The sequence below is a fragment of the Budorcas taxicolor genome, chromosome X, assembly GCF_023091745.1.
Source record: "Budorcas taxicolor isolate Tak-1 chromosome X, Takin1.1, whole genome shotgun sequence".
NCBI classification, from domain to species: Eukaryota; Metazoa; Chordata; class Mammalia; order Artiodactyla; family Bovidae; genus Budorcas; species Budorcas taxicolor.
In genome coordinates, this window is record NC_068935.1 from 115,829,515 (window position 1) to 115,854,050 (window position 24,536).

Genomic DNA, 24,536 nt, shown 5'->3' on the forward strand with positions numbered 1-24,536 from the left:
TGTACACATAATATAGTTTAAATGGTGAGTTTTATGTTATATAAATTTTATCTCAAAAAAAAAAACCTCTATGAAAAAGAGCAAGTATCTTAGAACCTGACTGATCTGGGTTCACATCCAGATTTTGCTGTGTCCCAGATGTATGACTGTGTGTCAAGCACTCCATTACTGTGCATGTTTCTTGCTCTGTTATATAGTGGCACCCGACTCCAGTACTCTTGCCTGGGGAATCCCATGGACGGAGGAGCCTGGTAGGCTTCAGTTCATGGGGTCGCTAAAAGTCAGACACGACTGAGCGATTTCACTTTCACTTTTCACTTTCATGCATTGGAGAAGGAAATGGCAACCCACTCCAGTGTTCTTGCCTGGAGAATCCCAGGGACAGGGGAGCCTGGTGGGCTGCCGTCTATGGGGTTGCACAGAGTCGGACGCGACTGAAGTGATTTAGCAGCTCAAATCTAGGGGACACATTGCAGGGGACCCAGACATAACTTTCTGAAGTGCTTATAATATTTGTGTCACCACCCCCCCCCCAATTAAACTTAAATCTCCTTCTCAAAAGGCAAACCCTCTCCATCTCTGAACTTATTTGGACACTAGGCAGTTAACCAGCACAGTTCACTTCATCTGTAAACACATGCACACTTTTTCTGCTCCCATGTTATGACACCCAGTTTTGTCTTTGAATTATAGTGTCACTTGGCTGATTCCTCTTTTCCTGCCTGCCTTTAAGTTTGGAAGATCTAGTTTGTATTCTCTCAGAGGAGCACTTAGTTTTTAGGGTCAATTAGCTCCTCCCAGGATATTCATCCACATCTTATTTTCAACCACAGTATAAAAGATCTGGGTCTAAACATGCTATTGACTGGTAGGTATCATCCAGCGTGTATAATTCAAGACCTCAAACTCAAGGTGTAACAAATGTAACTCCTTCTCTTCCCAATTTGAACCTTTCTTCAACTTGAACTTCATTTAACAAAAACCTCCATCTACACAATTCTCAAGATAGAACCTGGGACATTGTGGTTTAGTCACTAAGTCGTGTCTGACTCTTGTGACCCTATGGACTGTAGCCTGTCAGGTTCCTCTGCCCATGGGATTCTCCAGGCAAGAATACTAGAGTGGGTTGCTATTTCCTTTTCCAGGGGATCTTCCCAACCAAGGAATCAAACCCGGGTCATCACAGGCATATTCTTTACGGACTGAGCTACAAGGGAAGCGGGACATGATGGTAGACATTTTTCTATGAATCACAATTACATCATATTAGTCAAGTCTGTGTAGTTTTCATGTCGAATATAAAATTCATCTATCTTTACTTAGAGATGCCAAACAAACATTCACTTAAATATTGGACAGACACATTATAGCAGAAGTTGAGAAACTAGATTCTGAAATCAGATAGAAATGACGATTTTTACCACTGTAGTCCTATTAGTAACCCACCTGAATTTCAGTTTCCTTGTCAGTAAAATAGGATAACCCACATCCTACAGTATTTTGGTGAAGAATGAATGAGATGATACATATAAAAAATTAGCATAGCATAGTACCAGTACATAGCAAGTAACCTGTTCAGGAAATCTTGTACTTACTAAGTTTGACCCTTTCCATTGCAGAAAATGTTCTGAGTCTTATTCCTTTCTCTTGGTCTTAGAGGTTCTTACACTATACTTGGTATATGGGAGGGTGACCAGATAAAGTCTTTCCCGGTGGTTCAGTGATAAAGAATCCCCTTGTCAATGTAGGAAACCCAGGTTCAATCCCTGAGTCAGGAAGATCACCTAGAGTAGGAAAATCACCCGGTATTCTTGCCTGGAAACCACGGACAGAGTAGCCTGGCAGGCTACAGCCCATGGGTTTGCAAAGAGTCTGACATGACTTAGCAACTAAAACAAAAACAGCAAGGCCAAGCATTAGAATGAAAGCAGTCTTGTTGAAGTCCCCTGGCAATGTGCAGAATACTGACCAGGCAAAGTCGTCATCAATGAATGCTGACTACAGGAATGGCTAGTATAACATATCCCAATGAATCAGCTCTACTGTTTCCCTGGGAACATGAACAGAACTCATCTCAGGGGACCTGAGTCTTCCTGGGTGGAGGTTTTTCCTCTTTTAGGACATGCCACCATAGTCAGTTCTTGGTTTCTGGGAACTCTTATTAACTAGTATTCATCAGCTTCTCCTCAAATGTGTGATCTAATTTTAGACTGGTGTAGTGATTTTCAACCTTGCTTCCAAACTGCAATCATGTGGGAAGATATAAGAAAGCCTGATGCCTGACCTTAACTTCCAAACAGTTAAATCAGGATCTCTAGAGATCAGCAGATGGGACTCTAAGACGTCAGTATTTTTTTTAAACCCCTGAGGTGATTCAAAGATGCAACCAAAGTAGTGAACTACCAATCTACAGTCTTGCAAGAAAAAATGTGGTCTGTGGCAAGCAACATCCATATCAACTGGGAACCTTTTAGAAATGTACAATTTTAGGCGAATCCCCAGACCTCCTGATTCAGAATCTACCATTTTCACAAGACATTTGAATGATTTATATTTGAGAAGCACTGGTTTAGAACAATGATTCTCAATTCTGGCTACACATTAATATTAGTTGTAAGATCAGATGTTTGGAACAGATTTGAGAAGACAGGGAAATATGACTCAGGAAAGAGGGCCCAAGGGAAGGAGAGATGGGAGAGAGTCAGCATATTGAATGATGAAAAGAATCCAAAGATGTCTTAGTATATTGGAGGGTGCAGAGGATCATATTTTTTAAAATTTTATTTATTTTTAATTGGAGGATAATTGCTTTTCAATGTTGTATTGGTTTCTGCCATATAGCAACATGAATCAGTCATAGGTATATATATATATATATATATATATATATATATATATATATGTCTCCTCCCTTTTTTTCTTAATTTATTTATTTTAATTGGAGTCACTTTCGATTTGTGGTAGATAACCTCCAAGTGGATTGCCAGTGATCCGTACCTCCTGGTATTTGGATCCTTATGTGATCTCCTCCCACACTGAATTAGGACCACAATGGAAATGATGGTGCTAGTTTCAAGGTTGTTGTTCAATTGCTAAGTCATGTCTGACTCTGTGACACCATGGACTGCTGCATGCCAGGCTTCCCTGTCCTTCACTGTCTCCTAGAGTTTGCTCAAACTCATGTCATTGAGTCAATGATGCCATCCAATCATCTCATCTTCTGTCACCCCCTTCTCCTGACTTCAATCTTTCCCAGCATCAGGTTTTTTTTTTTTTTTTTTTCCAATGAGTCAATTCTTTGCATCAGGTGGCCAAAGTATTGGAGTTTCAGTTTCAGCATCAGCCCTTCCAATGAATATTCAGGACTAATTCCTTTAGGATTGACTGGTTTGATCTCCTTGCAATTCAAGGGACTCTCAAGAGTCTTCTCAAACACCACAGTTCAAAAACATCAATTCCTCGGCACTTAACCTTCTTTATATTCCAACTCTCACATTCATACATGACTACTGGGAAAACCATAGCATTGACTACAAGATTAAGTAATAAAAGACAACGCGCCTTCTGATTTGGCCACTTGGACCCCTTGCTCCTGGGAAAGCCAGCTGCTATACTGTGATAACACCCAAGCAGGCCCATGGACAGACCCATGTGGAGAAAAACTGGGGTCCCCTTCAACATTGCTAGCTCTGGGAGTGAGTAAGCCATCTTAGAACTAGGCCTTCCAGTTCTGGCTGAACCTTCAGGTGAAGGCAACCCTGACCAGTATCTAACTGCAGCTGCCTGAGAAACCCTGAGGAAGAAATGTCCTTTAGAGCCCTGACAAAATTCTTTGTATACAGACACTGTGGCACAATCAGTGATTGTTTCACACCACTAAGTTTTGGAATAATTCGTATTATACCAATAGATACTTGCAACAGGGTTTGGTACATGGCAGTGAGATGTTGATACAACAAAACCCTAAAATATGGCAGTGGATTTGGAACAAGAAGATAGGCAGAAGTTGCAAGAACCTTGAGAAGATTATTAAGGTCCTGGGGAACCCTGCTAGTGAGACCTTAAGGGAAAGTGAAGAAAACATTGCTCAAAGTTAGAAGAAAGAGTTTCCTTTCTTCTAACAGTGATCCTTGTTATGTAGTGGTAGCAAACTTTGTGCCATCACCTATGATAACATGGAAAGTCAAAGATGCAGCTAATGAATTGGATGATATAGCTAAAGAGTTTTCCAGACAGGATATTGAATGCACTACTTGACTTCTTTTTGACACTTACAGTAAAATATAACAGGTTAACTAAAGGAACTACTGTAAGTATGAAAGAGCTGGTAATTATTACGTTTGAAGAAAAGGCTCTCACTCTAAGACTCTTAAATTAGGAAACGATTTCAGAGCAGACTATACCCAAAATGAGACTATAAGACACTTTGTTAAGAGCTCAGAAAGATCTGAGGTGGTACATTTGAGAGCCATTCTATCTCTCTGTTAAATAATAGGACTAAGAGTCTCACAATCTTTTTTTTTCCTACAAAATTATCTATTTAGTGTCTACAATATATTTAAGACTCTGATTGGTGGGCATCTGACTACAAAAGCAAACAAAAGTGGAGAGGGGCCTCTTGCATTCATGGAGTTCACATAGGAAGAATTACAGTGAAGTGTCTAACAATCTTTAGGGCATTGTTCTTCACCAAAGTAGAGAGGGCTTATCTTGAAGAGATTTACTGAGTATGATTTTGTTGGGAAGATTATAAATTGATTGACAATAAATGTACAATTTTTTAAAAAAAATTATATCTCTTTGGACTGAAAGGGACAGAGAAAGCACTAAATGAAAAGACCATTTGATCTCCAAATATCTACAGGTAGGAAACAAGATGCAAAAACTACAAACTGCAAACCCAGGGTACCTTTTTATATAGAGAAGGAAGGCTGACTTGGGGGCTGAAAAGGTGAAACCAAGAATTTAGAGGGCAGAACCAAGAATCATTGGGCTTCCCAGGTGGTGCTAGTGGTAAAAAACAAAACCAAAACCAAAACAAAACAAAACCTGTCCACCAGTGCAAGAGACAAGAGATGCAGGGCCGATCCCTGGATTGGGAAGATCCCCTGGACTAGGATATGTCAACCCATCCCAGTTTCTTTGCCTGGAGAATCCCATGGACAGAGAAGTCTGGTGGGCTACAGTCCATAGGGTCACAAAGCATCTGACATGACTGAAGCGACTTAGCACACTGCATGCCCCAAGAATCATTCCCAGGCAGTAGGACCAAGACCTAATTGAGGAACTAGCAATATGTGCTTGGCTGGATTTCAGAATTGCTATGGACCTGTGACTCCAGTCTGCCTCCAATTTCTCCTCTTTTTGACCTGATGGGTCGTAGTGACTCTCCTAAACTTGTCCACTTAATGCATATTGGGTGTATGGAGGGGGGCAGATAAATTAGTTTTGGTTTATAGTTCCTCAAACTGAGAGAAACAGTACTAGAGAGAAACAGTACTTAATGAACCATACCTGAGGCATCTCATCCACACCTGGTCCTGATCTAGACAGTGAGGTTCTGGACCTTGAACTTGGCTCTAATATTGTCATAGGACATCTGTTGGCAACATATGAATGTATATTGCATGTGAGTGGGGTGCAAAATGTTATGGCCAGAGCGTTCACTGTGGCGGATGATACTTACTTTCCATATGCTCTCTTACGATGTGACCAACATTCCACCTGAAGAGGTGGATACAGATATTTCTTCCCCATGAATCTGGGGCTGGTAACTGCTCCAGGTAATAGAATATGCTTGCTCCTTGGAAGAAAAGCTATGACCAACCTAGACAACATATTAAAAAGCAGAGATAGTACTTTGCCAACAAAGGTCCATCTAGTCAAAGCTATGGTTTTTCCAGTAGTCATGTATGGATGTGAGAGTTGAACTATAAAGAAAGCTGAGTGCCGAAGAATTGATGCTTTTGAACTGTGGTGTTGGAGAAGACTCTTGAGAGTCCCTTGGACTGCAAGGAGATCCAACCAGTCCATTCTGAAGGAGATCAGTCCTGAATATTCATTGGAAGGGCTGATGCTGAAGCTGAAACTCTATTACTTTGGCCACTTGATTCCAAGAACTGACTCATTTGAAAAGGCCCTGATGCTGGGAAAGATTGAAGGTGGGAGAAGAAGGGGATGACAGAGGATGTGATGGTGGGATGGCATCACTGACTCAATGGACATGAGTTTGAGTAAGCTCTGGGAGTTGGTGATGGACAGGGAGGCCTGGCTTGCTGCAGTACATGGGGTCATGAAGAGTCCGACACAACTAAGCAACTGAAGTGAACTGAACTGAAAAGTAATACTGTGGGACTTTGAAGACTGGGTCAGAAGGTTTTACAGTATATCCTGGCCCTTTCTCACTCTTGGGAAGTTTATCTTTGGTTCTCAGCCTCCATGCTGTAAGAAAGCACAAACTAGCCATGTAGATGGAGAAACCACATGAGGCTCCTAACCAACAGCATCAAAGCCAGACCTTTGACTGAGTGAGCCTTCAGATGATACCAGTCCCCAAATTCCATGTCTTCCAGCTCCACATTGTAGAGCAAAAACATCTTCTCCCTCTTCTCCATACAAATTTCCAATCCATAAATATTTAAGGATAATACATGGTGTCTTACCCTACCATACTCTGGAGTGATTTGTTACACAATCATAATAATGCAATATAGTTCTTCACTCTTTGTTTATTTTGGGCATCTTGAGTTGAGACTCTAGGAAGTGAAGCATGACTCTGTAGCTTTCAGTTATAGCAAAGGTTCTTACCTGAACTCTAAAACTCTCTACCCCTTACTCAAACATTTACAATCGTACAGGGGAGCTGAAGTTATTTGGGAAAATAAGTTACTTGGGAAAAGAAAGCATATAATTAAAAATTTGGTCCAAATAACCTTGTGTTTTAAGTAATGAAAGAATGGAGCAAATAAAGATATTATTTTTATAAAGAGATCTATGCAGAATAGGTGACAATGTCAGAATATGAAAGCAAGATTTAGCATAGTGAAGGCTTCTTTCAATAATTTAGTGATGATTATAGAGATGAAAGGAAATGTACAAGAAGCTTTTTTGTTTGTTTCTTTTTCCACAGAGGGCAGGCCATGAGGGAATGTGATGGAAACTGGAGCAGCAGGAATTTAGGTCAAAAATTAGGAAGCATTTCCTGACTCTAAGAGTTGTGAAATACTGAATATGTTAATCAGATCCATTGTGTCATCTAATAAAATTTAAAGAAACATTTATGTAGCTTTCTATTTAATTGAAAAATTACCTTGCAGTTCTATAGCATTGAAATTTTGTCAAGTATATTGCATGTAAAGAATTTATTGACAAAAATAATTTTAGGTTAAGGTGTTGGTTCCTCATTAGTTTTTTGCAATGACGATCTGTACCCACACATCCTAGTCCATCATAAAAGTCCTGAATCTTTAATTTTATGGTAAGTGGTATGGTGGAAAGCACAATATGTACAGAGTCAAAAGTTCTAGTTTCTCCCTCTGTTTGTCATTGGTGAGCTCTGTGATCTTGGTTAAATCATTTAGCTTCTCACAATTTTGGTTTCTTTACACATAAAGCATCAAAAATACCTGCTCTATTGCCTCAGAGGGCTGCTGTACAAATCAAACGAAATAATAAATGTTCCATGCTCTATGCATAGTAGACATAAAGGGAGAACTGCTCGTAGACTGGAGTGGAATCAGACTGGATGTGGCCTGAAAACTTAAATATATTGATGATTAATTCATGATTCTTAAAACTGTAGATGTCTTCTTTAACAGATTCACATCCAGCTTATACATCCCTCAGTCACATTTATAGTCTGAAATAAGCACAGATTAGGAACTCTGAAAATATGAACCTGATGCTTATTTTTCAGTGTGATCTGGGGACAAGTCAAACATAGTCTGTCATCTGAAAATGGGGAAAAGAATGATGATATATGACTTACAGGGTTAATAAGCAGTTTAAGTAATAAAACACATCTAAAAATGCCTCCCCAGTTGAACTATGAATTTTATTTATAATTTCCTTGATATTTAAAAGAAGGGGAGCATGGTGTGTGTTGAAGCAGCCTGCTTCATTGGTGAACAGATGTCATCATTGAGAGGTCCTCAGATCATAACAAAATTAATTTTCCTAAAACTTCCAAGTATTGGTCTTTCTTCTGCCTCTTGGAATCAGTGACTAAAAATACTACTTCCTCCACAACATAGTACTTCAAAATATTTGGAGACAGCTATCATGTTTCTTTACCCACTCCAGTGTTCTTGCCTGGAGAATCCCAGGGACGGGGGAGCCTGGTGGGCTGCCATCTCTGGGGTCGCACAGAGTTGGACATGACTGAAATGACTTAGCAGCAGCAGCAACATCATGTTTCTTTAAGCTTTCCTCTCAAGACAAAAATACCCATTTTCCTCAAAAGTTCTTTATATAACTGGATATATCTAGATTTTCTCTGGATATTCTCCAGGATTCCTTCAGACATGTGGTGTCTAGGATGGGGCAAAATTTTCCAGATGTGATCAGACGAGCATATATCGTCTCCATTGAACTGGTCTTTAACTACCTCTTTTTTGTTTAGATTTATTTTGGGCACTACAGCAATAATTATAGTACCATTAATGAATGCTTACTACATACCGTGAAAGTGAAAGTGAAAGTGAAGTTGCTCAATCGTGTCCGACTCTTTGCAACCTTATGGAGCCTGGTAGGCTCCTCTATCCATGGGATTCTCTAGGCAAGAATACTGGAGGGGTTTGCCATTTCCTTTACCATGGGATCACTACATACCATGCACACTACTAATTCTATTCTTCTAAACACTTTTGAACCAGGAATTGTTTTTCCTATTGTATTGACAGTTTAGAATTAATCTATAAACCAGTGTGCATTCTGTCAATGTATTCATCAAGCACACTGATGAAACAGAGTTGATTGGACAGACCACTAGAGATCTCTCTCCATGGTGACCGTTCCAGAAATTGATACCTCTTGGATCTGGTTGTCCAACCACTATAAATTCAACGTAACTGTATTTTCATCCAGCCTGTGTTCCTTCATCTTGCCTAGAACAATAACATGAGAAATCTTAAGAAATACCAGGTTAGAGTTAGAGAAGTGATGTCTGTGATGTACTCTTTATTTCCAGGCTAATGACTCATGTTGATTAATGGTTAATCAGATAAAGTGTTTATAAATGACAACAAATATATTGAAATTTTCATCATTGCTATAAAATCACAGAAGAATGCTTGCAAAATATTCAACTCCAGCTATAAAATGCTTTTTATTATAGAAATTATGTTTTAATTGTTATAAACTATAATCCAAATTCAGTGAAACTCCTGTTATTATAATTTTAACCATGTTTAGAAATTATAGGTGTGGGAGGCAATAACAATTTTCACTTTGTGACATTTTCATAATGATACTAAAAATATTTTCAAAAAGTTAACAGCATTATAAAGATGTGAAAATTCATGCAATTATGAAAAACGTGCTACGAAAATGATTAAATATTTTACTTATTAAAAATGTTGCATAAGTTTGAATTAAACATAACAGATCTTTTATCTTTCAGGTTTTGAACTCTTTTTGTCTGGACTAATCTATGCCTCTTTGGTCATTCGTTCATTCATTTTTCATCTAGCAAGTAAATTATATTAGCAAATAGTGTACTTGTACTTGGAAGGTCTCATAATGTATTAGATCTGCTTCCTGTCTTTATTAAGTGTCAGGAATATCCTATAATTCAGTAAGGAAGAGAAGTGTATAAATTATTAAAAGTAGATAATGAATGATAAGTTCTATGAAAATAATTTAGATTGAAGATAGAAAGATCAGTTTTGGACAAGATAATCAGCAATATTTCATGAAGTAAGTAGAATATAAGCTGAACCTGGAAATCAAGTGATATTTCAATATTTCAGGATGTGATAAGAGTATCTAAGACTGAGGATAGTATCCCCATTCCTGTCCATTTTCATTTTGATGATGCTTATTTAAGCCCTAAAGGTAGCAGAGGAAAAATGTGATCCTTTTCCTGATCAAGAGTGGAATGGTATCTTAGTGAAATACAGAGCACACGAGGACAGTGTCTTTTGGAACACCTGGTTAAGTCCAAGATAGTGTGCTATAAATTGAGTTTACGAAAGAAAAGAAATAAATCTATAGCATAGCCATGACTAAGGAAAATCTTGTAAGATGCCAGATGTAAGTATTTAAGTCCAGGTATTCTCCTACATTGACCCACATTGGACATTATCCATCATTTTAATTCTGGCCAATCTGAGATGACCCTCCAGGGATAGCTGGGTAGGCCTTTCCCCTAAGGTCAGCATATCAACCAAATTGGGAGACAGAACAACATGCCACATGAAAACATGGTACCTCAGAAAACAGGACCAAACAGTGGAAGGTCTGATTTGTTTCTGGTTTGAATTGAAACAGTGATGAATGTTAAGGGAAGTTTATTATTTAAGGTGGTGAAGGATCATGGGTTACAGTAGTCATCTGTTGCATAATATTTATGATTGGAAGGGAATTCTTTTTATTACACTGTGATCACTCAAAAACATGACGTTTCCTCAGATTTTCATTCTTTGGAAGGAAAAATTTTAAATGACCCATTTCCCCCTGGTATTGTGTCATTTTGTCAAACAAACAACACTGAAAGTATTTTTCCTCCTCCTCATCCAATCACCTGTGTCAATCATGTTCCAGTTAGAAAAGAGAAACCACTCTAAGTGTTTTAAACAGATGCCATTTCATACAAAGACTTACTTAGAGGGCCAATGATGAACTGGGCATCTAAAGAGGGAGCATAAGGCAATGTAGACCTTAGCAGAAGCAGAAAGTGCTGCCAGACTGAGGCTTACAGGATAAAAGAGAGGGGGCATTGATATTAAAGATGAGATGCTGATGCTGGAAGCCAGAACTATAATAGGTCAGCCTGGTGGGAAACGGAGCCACAAGGAAACACCTCACCGGACTTCAGAGGTGGAGCAGAGGAGCTACTGCTGGTACATGGCCCAAAGCAGACAGTAAGGGGAGGGAAGACCCTGGCTTCTCCCCTCCTTCCACCACCTCATCTTGCAACAATTCTTCCAATGTTGAACATATTTTGGAAACAGAGGAAAAGGGATACAAAGATATGTAGTTCCTTGTAATGCAGAGAAGGGCAGAGAGATGTGGAGGAAGGATCCAAGAGCAAAAAGCCAGCCCACAACTCAGAGACTATCAATGTTGACATGACTTCAGCTACCTGGTATGCATAAATAAAATAAAATGTTTACACTAAATGAATGTCGTATAAACATATCTTTTGGATTCAACAGGTTACTTCCTACTGTACACACTATAATGCAGTTTCTTTTTTCTCTTTCACACATATTACAAGCATCATTCCACATTGCCACATGCACATCATTATTTTTAACAACTGCATAATGTTCCATTGTGTAGATGAACTATAATGTATTTAACCAGCTCTCCTCAAGGGTCATTTGAACTATTTTCAATTTTTCATGATTGCAAACAGTGCCAGATCAAAGATACGTGTAAAATTGCTGCATCACCAACTCAATGGACATGAGTATGAGCAAGCTCTAGGAGATAGTGAAGGACAGGGAAGCCTGGTATGTGGCAGTCCATGGAGTTGCAAAGAGTCAGACATGACTGAGCGACTGAACAACAACAACACTTATATCATAGGATATATTTCTAAAAGTGGATTTTTGATGAAGGATATGCACTTTTAAATTTTTGATAGCTATTTCCACAAACCCTTCATAATGTTGGTAGTAATTTGTATTCAAATTAAGATTGCATGAAAGAAGTTGTTAATTAATCATTTCATCCAATATTATATATTATCAATCTTTGTCAATTTGATAAGTAGATATATGTGCATGTGTATTGAAGTCTGTGTCTGTATATGTTAGTATCTGTATCTGTGGAATGGCTATAGCTGCATTCATATATTATGTTTGTGATGATTATGCAGATATCTATATATGTCTGTGACTATGTCTTTGCTGATATATCTATGTAAATATAGTGGAGTTTCATTATTCATGGATTCTATATTTGTAAATTTTCCCTCTTGATGAAATTTATTTGTAACTCCCAAATCAATACCTGCAGTGCTTTTCTGATCATTTGGGGACATGTAAAAAGTAGTGAGAAAATTCAAGTCATGCTACACACATGTTCCCTGCTGAGATCAAGCAAGGTGGTACTGTGTTCTTGTTTCAACTCTCAAAGTGTAAATGTATTCTTTTCACAGTCTATTTAGTGCCTTTTTGGGTAATTTTTATCTTTTTTCTTGGTGATTTTGCTGCTCAAAATGGCCCCCATGCATAGAACTGAAGTACAGGTTAGTGCTTCTAAATATGAGAAAGCTGCGATGGTGCCTTACGGAGAAAATATGTGTGTTAGATAAATATCGTTCAGACATGCGTTATAATGCTCTTGGCCATAAGTCCAATGTTAACGAGTCAATAATATATATTAAATAAATTGTCTTTGAACAGAAAAACACATAAATCAAGGTTATAAATTGATTGGTTGATGAAAATGGTATAAACAGAGGCTTGTAAGACCCTAACCCTGGATTTCCCTTAAGAGAATGCTAAGAGTATTTAGTAACTTATTACTTACGGGGACTTTACAGCTCATCACTAATGCAAATAATGGGAATCAGTTATATCCATATCTATGGCTCTATCAATCTTTCTATATCTTCAATTAAATAAATATTTATTAAGTGTCTCTTGTGAAATAGGCATTGGGGTTAAAATGTTAAGTGAAAACACCAAAAACACAAACAACAAAATTAAAAATAGATAAACTGAACTACATCAAAAATTAAAAGAAAAAAAAAAAAGAGTATTTCAAAGGAGAGAAAAGGAAACCCTTCCCTTACCCTTGTGTATTACTGTTTGGGAATGTAAAATGATGCAGCCACTGTGGAAAACAGTATGAAAATCTCAGTCGTGTCTAATTGTTGGTGACCCCCTGGACTGTAGCTCACCAGGCTCCTCTGTCCATGGAATTTTCCAGGCAACAATACTGGAGTGGGTTGCCATTCCCTTCTCCAAGACTTCTCATATGAGCCAGCAATTCCACTTCTGAATATGTATTTCAAAGAACTGAAAGCAGGAGCTCGAAGATATATTTGTATACCCATGTTCATAGCAGCATTATTCACAGTAGCTAAAAATGTAAAGATAACAATCAATTTCTTTCTTCCCTTGTCCATGGTGGACAATAATAATCAGTCATGAAAACGAAGTACAACTTTGGAATTCTGCTTACCAGGATGATCTAGAACAGCAAACGTTTTGTAAAATGGTCACACAGTGCATATTTTATGTTGGTGGACAGCACAGTGTCTGTTGGAACTCCTCGTCTCTACCATCATAGTGCATTTTGTAGCACAAATGCAGACATAGACGCTTTATAAACAAATGGCCATGACTGCATTCCAATAAAATAAAATATTTAGAGAACCTGGTGGCCAGCCTTTAGGCCACAGCTTGTTGACCCCAGGTCTGGAGAGCTACCACGATTCAATCAAAGTTAGCACATCAGAATTAACCTGCTTGCTGCTCTTGCTTTTCAGGCAGCTTTAATATGCCTGACCTTTTTCATGTTCAATTTAACCACACAACTCAAGCTAAATGGATCTTCCACCTTCCAATTTCAGCTCAGGGCTTTGTTAATTTTGTTTTCTGTCAGAGATAGTTTTTACCATTCTGAACCTCAGTTTCTCACTTGGTAAAGTAATTTAACAGTACAGGGTTACTGCAAGAGTCAAATGAGAAAATGTAGATAAAAGCATTTGTAAATCATAAGACACTCAAGTATTTGAATGAAATATACTTTTTAGGTGATGTGGCTTATAAAGTTTATTTTGAGAAACTTTTTTTTGCTAGATAAAATTCACAGTATTTCTTTATGACAGTCCACTTTTTTTGTCTTTCTTTTGTTTTAAAACGTCTTTATTGCAGCTAAAAGGTAAGAGACCTATCTAAAATTGAATGGAAGGAATTTTTGACCTCTTATGGCTTTTATGATACTTCTTTCTTTAAAAATCTTGATCCAATGCAAGTTCGTGTTGGGGAAAATAAACCATTGTACCAAAATTCCCAGCTGGAATCCGTGCATTTCAATCCTAAACAGATTTATCAAGTCAAGAAATACAGTGTGTTACCAATGAAGCGAAGAGCAATGTTTGCGCTAGACTGAAATCCAGGTTATCTGAATAAGAACCCAACACAAGTGCAATAAATGCATAAAGAAAAATTGGTAAGAAAGCTGAAGAAAAACATGAGAGTAATGATCTGACCTATTGAGAGAATGAATGTGTACATCTAATTGTCAAAATGTCTGCTAATTGATAGTTTCCAATCTTTGATTGATATGAATAGTGAACAAAGTAAACTGTTGGCTCAAGATACTTGATATGCTTAGTTAATGAGATCTACAATAATAATACATTTTCTGGATGATGGAAGGATAACCTTTTATATAGCATTTTTAATTAAATTCTTTAAATGGAAAATAGTTGCATAAAGATCACCTTCCTGTAATGAACACTACTCCTTTAATGAGCGCAGTTTGAGAGTTTATTAATGAATTGCAAATCTGTGATTTACTGGCTTGAGTCTCTTTAGGCCCTAATAGATGTATAGAAACTAAAATCTTGAATACCTTCCTGACTTACTTACTTTATAAACATTTTTTGGAAGAAAACAGTTGAATCCCTATGATCTTTGAGGAGTATCACTGCTTATTGAAGCAAATTATAAAATATTTTCCTCCAAACTTATTTTTTCTTAGCTAGACTACAGTGATATCTCTTTTGTCTTCAACTTGTTAGTAGCATTTGGAATATTACCATCACAACAGCAGTAACTGTTTGCTTCTTTTTTGGTTTTTAACTCAATTTCTCTTTTGTATTAATTCTTTGCTTTGGGGAATAAGGATTGAGACTTCTCATGAGCACAGTATCCTGTTCTTTTCCAAGGGGAATACTTTTCATGAGCAAAACTCTGGAGCTGTTGCCATGAATGACAGAAGGCAAGTTATGTTTTTGCAAATAAGGAACAACAATTAGACTTTGTGTCTTCAACTCTTCCCAGGCTTGGTCTTTGACATTTTCCCTTCCGACTCCCTATTTCATCATGGTTCTGGAGAATGAAAGGTTCTAAACTTTTAAATTTCTGTTGAGCTTATCTTTAGTCCCTAGAGTGAGTTTTGCAGTGCTCTATATTATAGCAGAAAGAGCTAAAGACAGGATAGGTTTCTAATTTTAGAGACTGGGGAGATTTCTGAATGTCTGCAGGCCTCAATTTTCTAACCTTTTAAAGACCAATGGTACTAACCTTGTCTACCACACAAACTTGTTATGTGTGTGGAAAAAAAAACTTTGCCAACTATGAAATATACATATTGGCAGCATTTTAATTATTAAGAAAGTTAAGCTGTGGGCCTCAATAAAAATAAGTTACACATAAAGGTGTTTTCTATTTTGTAAAGAGACTCTATCAATATTCAACTCTGATAAGGAAGGGGATAATTTATTCAATATGTAGTCTATAGACAAGAGCAACCTTTTTGATCAAGCTAGGGGAAGGAAAGCAAATTCATTTCTGTAGATCGCCTACTTGCATCTCCCTCCCTGTGCATTCTGAAGTGCTCTGTTATGATTTAGTTTTGGAGAGGGGACACAACATTTACAAGAATAGAAAAGCAAGAAGAGACAAAAGCACAGTGAGATAGGGACTTCCCTGGTCTTCCAGTGGCTAACACTCTGTGCTCCCAATGCAAGGGGCCAGGGTTCAATCCCTGGCCAGGGAACTAGATCCCACATGCTGCAACTAAGAGTTTGCATGCTGCAACTAATGATCCTGTGTGCGGCAACTAAGACCTGGAGCAGCCAAATAAAGAAGTTTTTTTGTTTTGTTTTGTTTTTTTTTAAGATTAAGATTGAAAAGGCACAATAGGATAAGTTAAGAAAAGATGAGGAGCCTGAAAGAAAGCTGTGAGGAAAACCCATGGTATTTCATGCCATCACTAAAATTTTCACAGTATATGAATCTGCTTTATTACACCAGTACAGGGGTCAGCAAGCTGGAGCCTGCTGCCTGTTTTATAAATGCAGTTTTGTTAGCATATAGCCCTGCCATTTTTGTTTCTGTATTGTCTGTGGCTGCTTTTGCATTGTAGGGGCAGAGTTGAGTTGTAGCAACAAAAGCCAGAGGACCCAGGAAGCCTAAACTATTTACTGTCCGATCCTTTACAGAAAACGTTTGCCCAGCGCTGCTCTAAGAGGAAATATAAGTGCTGGGTTGGGCCCAGAGGGAGCAATCTGCATCACTGCATCACTGTTGAATGCTTTTTGTGGCTTTAAAATATTTATTTGATCACGCTGTGCAGCGTGTGCTTATCTCAGTTCCCTGGCCAAGGATAGAACCTGTGCCCCCTGCACTGGGAGTGTGGAGTCTTAGCTACTGTACTGCCAGGGAAGTCCCAAATATTTTAACCTAGTTTTTTGTTTTGTTTTGTTTTGTTTTCTAAGAGCCACTTCCTTCCCTCCCCTTTTCCCACTATACACAGATATATAGATGTGTGTGTGTGTTTGAGAGAGAGAAAGAGAGAAATAGTTCAAGATAGGCAGTTGGTAGTTGGCAATGTTACACAGGCCAACACCCTTTTATGAAAACAATGAGATTATAGTAAGCGCACCATCTTAATGCCATCAGTTTGAGCTATTGTCTAGAGGAGTAGGCCTTTTCTTAGCTACAAAACAGACTCCATGCCTGCTTGTAGGTAAAGTTTTGTACAGAGAGCAACATTAGTTCTAAGACTTGATTTTATTGTATATCAGATAGTATGGAAGTAAGGAAGTTGAGAAGAGCACCCTGATGAATGACCATCTTGCTGAATGACCAAGATGATTTTGGTCTGTTTTCATGTGAGATGTGTCTGACAAAGAGATGAAATGATGAGTGTCAAATCATTTAAGATTAGCTACACAGGAAATACATATTAATAGATATGAAAGAGAGAATCATGAGTTTAGAGCAGCGGTCCCCAAGCTTTCTGCCACGAGGGAGCAGTTTCACAGAAGACAATTTTTTCCACAGACTGGGGTTGGAGAATGGTTTTGGGGTGATTCAAGCGCATTGCATTTATTGTGCACTTTATTTCTATTATTATTTCATCAGCTCCATCTCAGATCATCAGGCATTAGATCTTAGAGGCTGGGGCTCCTGGTTTAGAGGACTAGCTCTCAGAGTGGTAGGAAAATAAGTTAATTACAGCTCAGGTAAATTACCATTATTGGCCTAGTTCACTAACCCCAGTGCTGTGTCCTTCTGGTAGAAGAAAAGAGTAGTGCAGTTTTCTTGTTAATCTGTTTACAAATAGAGATCTTGGAGAGTGTTTCGTTGCATCATTTTAGGATCTAGTCATCTCTCCCAGGAAATCAGTCCTGAATATTCATTGGAAGGACTGATGCTGAAGCTGAAACTCTGATACTTTGGTCACCTAATGTGAAGAACTGACTCATTGGAAAAGACCCTGCTGCTAGGGAAGATTGAAGGCAGGAGGAGAAGGGGACGACAGAGGATGAGATGGTTGGATGGCATCACTGACTCAATGGACATGAGTTTGAGTAAACTCCGGGAGTTGGTGATGGACAGGGAGACCTGGCGTGCTGCAGTCCATGGGGTTGCAAAGAGTCGGACACAACTGAGTGACTGAACTGACTGACATCTCTCCCAAGTCTTTAGAATACACAGCATAGCAATGGTTTGAAAGAAAGATTATTTTTTAAAGAATCTTCTGGTTGGAGAAGGGGGAAAGATGTTTTTAGCTTAATGAGGTTCAGGAGCTCTACTAGCAGATTAACTTGGCTGTGAAAAAGTTTTTATCTTGCAATTTTGCTATTACTCCAACTTTTAATGTTTTAACATTGAAATAATTTCAAGCAATTTAAAAGTGGTAATATTAGTACAAATAACTCTTATCCATACCTAATCTTCACCCAGGTTCACTATTAATCGTTTGCCACTCATGCTTCCTCTCTCCCTCTGTCTCTTTATGTCTATATATGGATAACGATTTGCTGTTTATAGACATCATTCGTCATTTTCCCTAAACATTTCACATTTCACTGTGTGATCTTTATGAACAAAAATATCATCTTATATCATCACAGTTTAATGATCAAAATCAGAATGTATAACACTGATACTGTCCTGTCAGCTAACTGCATTCATATTAAAATCGCCCCAATTGTTTCAATAGTGTTCTTTATAACAACTTTTTTTTTTTTTTCCTGTCTAGGATCCAATCCTGGATCAGATTTTGTATTCAGTTGTCATGTTTCTTTGGTTCCTTTAATTTGCACAGTTCCTAAGGCTTACTTTATCTTTCATGATGCTGACATTTTGCAGAGTTAAGACCAGGTATTTTGTAGAGTGTCCTTCAATATTCAGTTGTCTAAATTTTCCTCCTGATTAGATTTAGGATCTGTATTTTTGGCAGGCATACTATATGTGAGTTGTGTTTTGCTAGTGCATTATATGAGGAGGCACACGATATTGGTTTAATGACTGCTCATGTTGATTTTGATCACTTAAATATGGTGATTCCTGCCAGGTTTCTCTATGATATTGTTACCGTTTCCTCATTATAGTTATTAAGTAATATGGGAGAGACTTTTAAATATATCTGTGTGTCCTGTTATCTCTCAAAATTTCATTCATTAATTTTAGCATCCATTGATATTTTATTTGAATATTGAATACTTAAAACTGCCCCCAAATATTAACTTTTACTCCATCATTCTTCATATACTTATTAGTTAATATTCTAACATAAGGAGGTGCTGTATCTTTCTCTCTCTACTATAATTATAGACCCATAACTACTTATTTTATTAGAAAGATTATATGGACTTCCCTTGTAGTCCAGTAGTTGAAACTCCATACTCCCAATGCAGAGTGTGCCAGTTTGATCCCTGATCAGGGAATTAGATTCCACATGCCATAGAGTTTGGCAAAAGCATTTTTTTTTTAAATTTTAAACTTTAGTGTTATTGTTGTTGCATCTTTATTACTAATAATGCTAAATTGTGTGTATACATGTACACACAGAGAATGGAATATCATTCAGCCATACAAAATAATTGAAATATTGCTATTTGAGGCAAGATGGATGGACCTAAAGTTTATCATACTGAGTGAGATAAGCCAGACAAAGAAGTGTAAATATTATATGATAACACTTATGTGTGGAATCTAAAAATAATACAAGTGAGCCTATTTATAAAACATAAACAGACTCACAAACATAGAAAACAAACTTGTGGTTACCAAAGGGGAAAGAGAGGGTAAGATAAATTAGGAGTGTGGGATTAACAGATGTTGTTGTTGTTGTCATCACCAAGCCATGTTAGACTTTTTGTGACCCCATGGACTGAAGCAAGCCAGGCTTCTCTGTCTCTCACCATCTCCTAGAGTTTGCCCAGGTTCATGTCCAGTGAATCAGTGATGCCATCCAACTGTCCTATCCTCTGTTGCCCTCTTCTCCTTCTGCCTTCATCTTTCCCAGCATCAGGGTCTTTTCCAATGAGTCAGTTGTTTGCATCAGGTGGCCAAAGTATTGAAGCTTCAGCTTCAGCATCAGTCTTTCCAATGAATATTCAGGGTTGACTTCCTTTAAGATTGACTGGTTTGATCTCTTTGCTTCCCAAGTGACAAATTAACAGATACACACCACTATATATAAAATAAACAACAAAGATCTACTGTATAAAATGCAGAAATATATTCAATATTTTATAATAGACTATAATAGAAAATTATATATAACTTAATCACTGCTATATACTTGAAACTACCACAGTATTGTAAACCAACTATAGTTCAATAAAAAAGAATATTGACCACGTTTATAATATATTTTAGAAAAATAGGTAGCTTCCTTTTGAGTTATTCTCATCATTCTTTGAGAATTGTCTTACACTTTGCTACAAAAAGTATTCTAGATTTTTTTTTCTTTGATTCAGCCTTGGAATAAGATGTTTCTTGAAAAAGCTCTCTGTGAAAAGTTTTGACTGATTTTAATTATGTAGACTTACCTCTTCCAAAACATCTCTGTGTTCTTAATCCCTTATTCCCCTTCTCTCTGTGTGTTTGGAGAAGACTCTTGAGTGTCCCTTGGACTGCAAGGAGATCCAACCAGTCCATTCTGATGGAGATCAACCCTGGGATTTCTTTGAAAGGAATGATGCTAAAGCTGAAACTCCAGTACTTTGGCCACCTCATGCGAAGAGTTGACTCATTGGAAAAGGCTTTGATGCTGGGAGGGATTGAGGGCAGGAGGAGTAACGGGACGACAGAGGATGAGATGGCCGGATGGCATCACTGACTCAATGGACGTGAATCTGAGTGAACTCCGGGAGTTGGTGATGGACAGAGAGGCCTGGCGTGCTGCAATTCATGGGGTTGCAAAGAGTCAGACACAAGTGAGCGACTGAACTGAACTGAACTGAACCTCTTCCAAAACTTCTCTATGTTCTTAATCCCTCATTCCCCTTCTCTCTGTGTGTTTGCTCAGTCACTAAGTCATGTCCAACTCTTTGCAACCCCATGGACTGTAGCCCACCGGGCTCCGCTGTCCGTAGGATTTCCCAGACAAGAAAACAGGAGTGGGTTGCCAAGTCTTCCTCCAGGGATCTTCCCAACCCGGGGATAAACCCACGTCTCTTGCGTCTCCTGCATTGGCAGGCAGATTCTTTATCACTGAGACACCTGGGAAGGTTTAGTGATTATTTAGATTTACCTTTCATGACTATGGGCTTATAACTGTTGAATTTGTTGAATAAAAGAAAAAGAAATTTGTGTCATAATGAGTTGTCACAAGTTTTTTTTTGTTTGTTTTTTTCACCCGAGTAAAAGCCTGTTTTATAACATTAAGTCCAAATACTTGGAGACTAATGCTTGAGAGGCTGGATATTCAAAGGGGCTATGGCCAGACCATGCATAAGTACAGATCTCTGACCCACAATCTGTAGAGCAAGCAGTCCAAGGAGTAAAATCACAACATCTGCAGCAATTGGCCCCAGATGGTCGGGGCTTGGTCAGTAACCACTTGCTTCCCTAATTTTGTTCCCACTTACAACTTAGAACCAAGCAGAGACTGCTAAATAGGTTCCCATGTCCTATCTCCAAAAATGTCCTACTTTTAGTTAGCTCACCTCCAATTTCCCCATGTCATTAGCCACAATCAGGGGATACATAAAGACTTCCATTTTTTCCACTATAAAGCTTTCCCACTCCACTGCTTGCCTTGGATTCTGCCAAATCCAAATGATTCGAACTAATTCCCTTGATAGAGCAAGCTCTGAATAAATAATGTTTACTTATTCTCCTCTGGGTGGTCTTCATCTATTTCCGTGTGACTGTCCCTTTTTGGGGACAGATCTCTTGGTACTTCCCACATGACCTGCATTAAAAATGTCTACAAGAAATTTGAGTTTATAATTATAGTGTCAAGTTCTTTATATCCAGCCTTTTATTGTTTACTATTGAAAGATTTGCCAAGAACTTGCCCTGTTTGAAAATATAATTAAGAGTAAATATAGAGATCATCTGTATTTCTGGTTGTTTAAAATCTGCACTGTGCTTTCCTATGAAAGCGAAATATTTCTCTTTAAATGGTTGTACAGAGGTGAGAGTCACAATATGCACATATAATCAAACATTAAAACCATATTTTTTTCTGCGGCCTTGAAAACTAGCCATTGTCTGTAAATCATATACACTTGATCTTTGAATAAGATGGGGGTTAATCTGGGTAAAATGCATAGTAGGCTGCCTGGCCATTTGTATCTGGGGTCCCCTCCACATCTGCAGATTCACTAACCATGAACGATGTAGTATTGTGGTATTTATTACTGAAAAATATCCAAATGAACCCGTACAATTCAAACCCATCTTGTTCCAGGGTCAACTATAAGCATTTTGATTCATCTAAGTGGTTGTATTATGAAAGATGGATGACCAATTTAAGTGATAAATTCTCTGATAAAGAGTCATCTCTGGACTCAGATATTGGAGCATAATGGTAGTTTTCCTTTATGGATACTTAAATTGTCTAACCACAGGCCTTCATGGCAATTGTGGACAAACACTACTCTTTGGCCACTGGGATCTAGCTACTAAAAACAAAAGACAAACCACCTCATGGTTCACAATTTCTATCAAATCACTAAGCATTCCCATACAACCTTTCTGGAAAGAGTTGTCAGCAGTTAGGAAAGTCCCAGTAAATCGTTTCTTCTTGTCCACTCTTCCATGATGACCTATTACCATGCCCTATGTCTACTTCATCCATTCAAATGATACCATCTTTCAAGATAAAACTAAATTCCCATTTACATAATGAAATATTACAAAATCCCATTTGAACTCAGTGTTAGTTTTTTCTTTTCAAAATCTGTAACCCTTATAACGTATACCTTATAACGTATTCCTATAATCCATTATTGGGCCAAATACTTCTTGAGGCCAAGGGCAATGTCTTGGTTTGTCTTTGGATCTCCTGTGGAGTGCTTTACAACTCTCTCCCTGCATGTATGTTGAGCTGAGTGGAAATTTGTTGGGTTTAACTCTGGCTTATCCTTCTCTTTGCATCACAGTGCCTAGGGTGATTATTACTACAGGTCAACTACTCACTGGAAAGGTCTTTTGACCAATCATTAGTTAATGTCCCACTTTCTTAGTCATAGCCTGGGGACTAAGAAAATTTGATAAATAAAAATGATAACATAGTGACATTTGTAATATGTATGTTGGTCTTTATGTGCATATTTTGATTCTGAGTGTCAGTTCCTCGTATTTACTTCTCATGTTTCATGGTGCGACAAAGGAGAAGGAATAAAGTCAAATGAACAGAGAACATATCTGCTGACTCTAAGGATCTCATCTTATAGGTTGTTCCCTTTGGTTTGCTCCATTAAACACTGTCTTTCCCATCTGTTCTCTAGAGAGGTCATCAATGACTGCTAGATTGTGAAGGATAGCCATATTTTCATGGAAGATTACTGGTAAAGGTCATGTATGTGTGTATTAATTTCTTGTAATTGTTATGTGCAATTTTCATCATTTGTCACGATATGAGAGATTTAAAAACAGTTTTATGTTGTGGGAAAGGATTGGTCATAGGAACTGAGAAATTCACATTTACTGAATGTTTAATGCATGCCAATCATTGTGTTTTCTTATCTCACAGAATTCTTGTGATTGTCTTGTGAGGTGGAATTTAACATCTACTTTTTAAAGTTGAGAATATTGATAGAGGGGTAAAGCTATGTATAATAGGGTGCTTTCTTTCATTTATTGTGCTTGGTTAGATTGCACACATCTTTTAATTAAGAGATAATCAGTTGCTGCTGCTGCTGCTGCTGCTAAGTCGCTTCAGTTGTGTCCGACTCTGTGTGACCCCAGAGACGGCAGCCCACCAGGCTCCCCCATCCCTGGGATTCTCCAAGCAAGAACACTGGAGTGGGTTGCCATTTCCTTCTCCAATGCATGAGAGTGAAAAGTGAAAGTGAAGTCGCTCAGTCGTGTCCAACTCTTAGCGACCCCATGGACTGCAGCCCACCAGGCTCCTCCGTCCATGGGATTCTCCAGGCAAGAGTACTGGAGTGGGGTGCCATCACCTTCTCCAAATCAGTTGCTATGTATATGTTTATATCTAAATAAATATGTGTACAAGAAGACTTAGAAATAAATATATTATACAGAATTTCCCTTTTTATGAGTATAACATTCACATCAAACAAACAGATGTTTCTTACTAAATCTCCCAAGCCTAATGAAGGAAAAAATCAAAATTATTTCCCTGCTTTTCCTCAAGGGTACTAGTCATCATTTCTTCAGTGATAACTAACTCAATTTTGAACAACTTCACATAGGTCATTGTCACACACAAACATGCAAACACACACTACAAAATCAGGCATTTAAATAGCATGAAAGATTATAACTTCACTAACATATTAAACAAGTACTCATCAAGTCTCCTTAACATGACACTAAAAAGGATAGCTTAGGTGGGTCACTACTAACAAACTCAAAAGATATGCTACTTACACAGGTCAAAAGAGGCAAAAAACATACATTACTGGAAACCTGGCTTATTTACAGGGTGATGTCTTTCAAATATAAAGAAATCCTCAAACATAAATGAGTAAAGGAAAATAAACTAAAAAGTCTTTGGATTTTAATTCTTAAATTATTTCAATATTAGGTGTTGTTATTTCATTATTCTTTGTTGTATACATCTTTCTCTCTTTTATCTTGTCTCTTTATAATGTCAAGTAAAGGCATGATCTATTTATTAATTTTTTGCTTTCCATGCAGGGATATAATAGGATCTGTGGGACAAAACATCAATGAAAGTGAATCCATGGCCCC